Genomic DNA, 6,000 nt, shown 5'->3' on the forward strand with positions numbered 1-6,000 from the left:
TCTCTGTTTGATGTGTGTTCCGTGTGCACCCCTCTCCTCCGAGCGTGGAAACGTCCGTCTCTTTGAAATGACAACATGCTGCCCACTTTCTTGTTAGAGCAGTGATTGATGGAGCAGGTCTGGCAGTCCTGAGCCCCCTGCTCGGTTCATTTGTTATACATTTATAGTTCATAATCCATCTGCTCTCACCTCTTCACGTTCCATGTCATTTTTCATTCCCTTTTTGTATCAGGGGGTCATTTTTCTATACAGCAGTGATAGATTGTTTAGTGTCTGCTGTCTATAATTGGCCCAGATAGTGGGAAGACTCACATGTGTTTATCATTAGAGCCTGCATCTGTGGATATCTTTTCATCATCACTCACAATGGATGTCTCAAATTACGTTATTGAACCAAATGGATTCATTAAGCTGATGAACCTTTTCGAGGGTAATGGCTGCTGTGTAATGTATTTGGTGAGCGTTTAACGTGATGGCAAAATACGACTGTACATGCGACCATTGCTCCTTTTTGTATTTCAAAGTGCAGCACATCCTTCCTGCATGCGACCAGCAGGTGGCAGTGGAGGACCATGCATGAGCGAGCTGTGGCTGAGTCATTCAGAGTTTAACATCTGATGCACTGTAAGAGGTCCCGGGAGATGCCAGACACAGGAGGTAGACCTAATGCTTTTTACTCATCCCAGATTTTATTTTATTTTTTATTATTTATCTCCACAGTTGTGTCTTGTTTCTCTTGGTCACTTTTTAAATTACACGTTGAATTACTGCGCCGGGGGCAGACTGAGGTTCACTCACATTTCAAACCTCTGGGCCAAGAGAAAAGTGTGATGAAATGAAGTCCACTTGAAAAAAAAATCCCAGTTTCACACATGATTGATTTTAATGATAGCTTACCGTTAGTTTGAAATAAAAAACCCAAATCAGCAGATTATGAGTTGCATTCAAGCCAAAGCAAAAACCAACATATCTGACATCCAGTTTCTTTTCACATAACTGCTGTAGCACACTTGGTTTCTCACCCTGTGTTTCATCAAGCCACCATTTTGAGAACATACGGGACAAGACTACACAGAACTTTGTGTGTGTCTGCTTTTGCATGATGGCTTTTTACAGCAGACTTCCCATGCGACTCTAATGCCATTACACCCAAAGCTCCTGATTTAAGCATTTCCGTGTACACGGTGCAGCGAGGCTTCAAATTCATTATTTTTGGCAGGCTTCAACCAAACAAACAAATGTATTCTTCTCCTGGCACATCCCATTGGACTTGCAATTAAACAACAGTAACTTATAGAAACTCTTTTAACGTATTACTTCTAGTAGTAGCTTTTTGATGGGAAGATGAGATGCCATGTTTGCACAGAACACAATGACACATTAATCAACCTCATAATCCTGTCAATCTTTAAGACGTATCACCACCACCCCACCAAGAATAACCACTGGAAATCCTATGTTTTCTAAAGTACAGCAAATGTAGTTTCTCATTTTTGTTAAAGGATGCATGAGTCAAAAATGTTACACTGAATGTTGGTTGATTTAACCCAAGTTGTACATCTAATAATTGTATTTACTAATGTTCAAAGAAGTAGAACAAAAAGGTTCAATTTAATGTCAAGAGTTTACTTTAAAAAGGACCATGTTATGATGAGACTGCGTATAAAGATTCTCAGTTTGGCAGTCACTGACAATCTTACATATATTTATATCTGCTGCTGAATTGACAGTGTATTTGAACTTCTGTCAGTATAACATGAATTCAAGATGTAAAGATCAGAGTGGTAAAACTCCAAGTCACTGAGATACATGTCATCAGTAAATTCAATTTGCTGTTTTCAACATTTGTCATGTTTGTCATGTAATCTGTTGAGCAGAGCTGCACACAGGTTAGCCTCTAGCTAGTCTGTAGGCTGCAGTCAAATGTGTTACGAGCAGATCCACTGATAATGATCAGACAAAGGTGCTCCAGAAATAACAGTGTAGTAGTGAGAGCTCTTTTCAGTGTCAAGCAAGAAGCCATCCACAATGCCCCGAGTGGGTGTTTTACTCTGTATGGATGACTGACCTCAGAATATGTGTGTGTGTGTGTGTGTGTGTGAGAGAAAGAGACACAGAGAAAGCGATGAAGTAAGAAATTCCTCAGAGAAAAGTGAGGGAGGTATGTAATGAGAAAGAAGGATCTGGTGGTAAAGGTCTGATCTCCCTCGCCGTGCCGCTGAGAGCGCACTTTGGTGCTGCTGAGGCCCCGGTGACTCGTTCCCCTTCTGTGCCCTCGCCACTCCACAGAACAGCAGCGCTATGGGAGCTGACGAGGATCCTTCTGGCCGTGGCCAGACAACGCTGGGATAAATCTGTCCTGTAGCTTTAAAAGCATTATCTCCTGGGTTCTGTGCGGGTGCACTGAGCTACAGTTGAGACACAGACAATGCCATGCAGACAGGAGAGAGGGAAATTAAAGCTATAGAAGAAAGGGTAAAGAAATGTCAGGGTTAACAGATAGTGGAATTACTCTAATGAAATAGATTCTTCACAATAGGCCTGTTATGTTGTATTATTTGCTATTGTTATTATTTATGTATTGGAGATGCTTTATTCTACTGTTAATCATTTAAAGAAGAGGACGGCTGTTTGATTTGTGCAGTTTAACATTTTTAATAAAGCCTGTGTCCGTACATTTAAGATGGTTCCTTTCCGGTTTAAGAAGTTGTGTGTTTGTAATTGATAATACAAACATATATGCACAAGCTCTAAAGTACTTTTATGTAGAGATGCACTTTATTAATGGTTTGGACTCACAGCAGATCTCAGCTGGGTGATTTATTCTATTGTTCTATCCATATAATAGCCAATGGCTGTGAAAGTTACTCCTACCTACAATGTGTTTGGATTGTTAATGTAGGTATGCTACACCCATGTTAGCATGCTAGGCATTAAATATGTTTTTTTAACTCGCTCTAGGAAAAAGCTATTTCTAATTAATCGGTGAAATTTGGCCATGGAATAGTCTACATTCATGCCCTTAATATGTCGAAAAATATTGCAATAGTGAGAAACCACCGGATGAAATTAAAAATAGTAAAATGAATAGTAAAATAATAAATAGTCTTAAGGAACCTTTTTCAACAAAAACAGAACATGTTCATGAATAGTTAACTCATAGCACTGAATCAAGAGATACAATAAGGTGACGTATTCTCCCTGCCTCAGAGTTCGCCGTGGTGGTTGAAAAGGATTTACGGCACATGGCTTTAGATGATGTGAAACATTGAGATTGGCTTATTGACATCCAATCAAATACATTTGTCCACTTGGGTGGAGTCAATAATAATAGATCTAGAAATCCTAGATAAAGTTGGAGGGTCCATTGGAATCATGGACTGTATATAAAAATGGATGAAATGTATGCCCTCTTAGAGTGAAGCCAAAGTCCTGATCACCACCTGGTGGCTGGCTTAAACATCCTGCCTCTTTCACTTAAGTGGATGAGACATGGACAAACAAATCTAAATACCTATCAAATTAATTTTTCTCAATACTTCTTATCATCTTAATGTATTTCCAAGTGTTCACCTCTCTGGTAAGTTTGATTTTAAGTTTTTCTTTCATGGTATGATTGATAACCAGCATGATTATCGGCGGGACCTTACTAGCACAGCTCCATCCCCCAACCAGAATGCTATAATTTGGCTTAATTTCTTGATAGTGGGAGGTAGAGACACACACATCCATATTTATATTTATATTATATATGATTGGAATGGATGGGGGAACAGGTTCCGACTGTTTCTGCAAGATTGAAATAGTTTGTGAAATGATGATAAGTCCTACTTACTGTTTAACTGCACCTTGTATTTGCCCTTTACTTGTGATATGCATGTAAACAGGTAGGGGGCACTTATTAACATGTCTCTACAAAAACATGTTTGCTTTTTCATGGGATGGGATCAATCTTCTGCCAACTTGTTCACTCATGTCTCATAAATTAAGACTCTTCAAACAGAATATAACCACTGCTTCCAATTGGTGTTTATAGGTAACCATAGCAACAACCCTCATGCTGCATGCTACATTACCATTTTTTTCTTTTCATGCCTCTCAACAATCTTCATGTCAAGCTTAGCTTTCAGGTGGAAAGAGCAGCTGGATGGTGCTTATGACAGAACAGCAGGAGCATTTTTCTGGCTGCACTGCATTCACTTCTCTTCTATGGAAGCCAGACTGACAGTCGAGCAACTGGCTTCTCTGTGTCTCCTTTATCCTTTGATTTTAACAGTAAAACATGACATTTGCAGTTGACAACTTCAAATCAAGCTGAATGCTCCTCTGCACCATTATGGCAGTTGTGCAGAAATGCACAATTACATACTGTGACAATAGTTTTAAAGATGGATATGTTCTTGTTCATTTAAATCGGAGGTTTGAAAATAAAGACCGTACACTATGACTTACTTGACCCTGGATAAATACAGTTTAAAAACGTGAGTGCATCAGACATAGTAAGCAATTTCTAAGCTAAGGCCAACCGTAACATTCTTTTTTCACCAAGACCTCAGTTATGGGAAGAAAATGGATTGTCCCTCTAGTTTTATTGAACAGAAAAACTCTGCTTTCTGAGGCCCAGTCACGACTCGGTGGCAGACACAGTCCAGGTGCAGCCTCAAAGCTAGTTTATTTGTTCTGCGCTCATAAATAGACCAGTTTCATCTTCATCCATGACAGGGTGTAATTCCCTATGTTATTTCATTACGCCACATTTTTACCCTCTTTGTAATACTTAATAGGTTTAGCAGATTGACAAGTAGGGGAGCCAAAAAAAGCGCAAAGGAAAAAAAACAGAGCAGGAGCCAAAGGTGGAGGGAGAAGCTGACAGAGACAGATGTGTATACAGTGAAAGAGAAAGGCTCGAGTTGGAGAAATGAAAGAGTGATTGGTTAAATGAAAGGAACGGAGCAGTGGTCTGCTCCAAGTTCTGCGGTTGCGGGTGTCTGTCCAGGCTTAGCAGCCAGCGGATGAGAATGGGCCACAGCCACTAAGCTGTGCTGCTAGCTTTGGCTTTCTCAGTCTGCCTCTTTTGGCTCAACACTAACCTCCTCCTCTATAAAAGGAGAGCGCTGGCTAACGTCTGTGTGGTCACACTCCTTATGGCCCAGAACAACCTCTGGCTTGAGGGACTGCTTACTCATCCCCATTTGGCATCATGCATCTGGCAAAAAAGTCTCCAACCTCTCCACCTCTCACAATCCAAACAAACTCTTTTGGAAAAAGTGACACTTTCACAGGGTGAAAAATCTCCCCTTAACAACATCTATTTTTCCTCCTCAATTCAGCATCATTGAAGAGCGACAGCCTCGAGGACGATTATGACGTCACTGTGGAAATGTTGTTCATCAGAGATAAACCTCAATTAGAACGGTAATTAGAAGTGAAGGTTTTTCGAAGGACATGCACAGACATGTCATGTCACAAGTGTGTGTCATGTCACAAGTCATGATGACTGATGGCCCACACTTCTAGAGGTCCTGCCCAACTTGGGTCCACCAACACACGACCTAAGTGGGTTGTTCTACATTCACTCCTAGTTTTTCACAATTATTTCTGTCCAATCATGTAAAGATGGAAATTATTTCTGTAATCATAACTTTGTTGTAATTTTCAAACCAGAAATAATTAAATTTGCAGTAGGCAAATATCGTTAAAGGACATTTGATATTAGTATTCTTCCAAATCATACGGATTGTACATCAGAAATATTATTTTTCTTTTCTCGGTGTTGCACAAAACCAAAATAATTGGATGCCACTGAAAATGTAAATGTATTGTTGACATGGAAGTTATTTAATCAGTTAAAAAGATGACAATTCTGCTGGAAAATCACCTTAATCCTGATTACACATTGAAACAATGGTTTTATTTTATCTCATGACATTTAAGTGTGTGGATTCAGAAGTATCACCTACTTTCTTTGGTGCAACAGCAGTGTGGTTGTAAAAAAGAACA

The sequence above is a fragment of the Paralichthys olivaceus genome, chromosome 10, assembly GCF_024713975.1.
Source record: "Paralichthys olivaceus isolate ysfri-2021 chromosome 10, ASM2471397v2, whole genome shotgun sequence".
Taxonomy (NCBI): Eukaryota; Metazoa; Chordata; class Actinopteri; order Pleuronectiformes; family Paralichthyidae; genus Paralichthys; species Paralichthys olivaceus.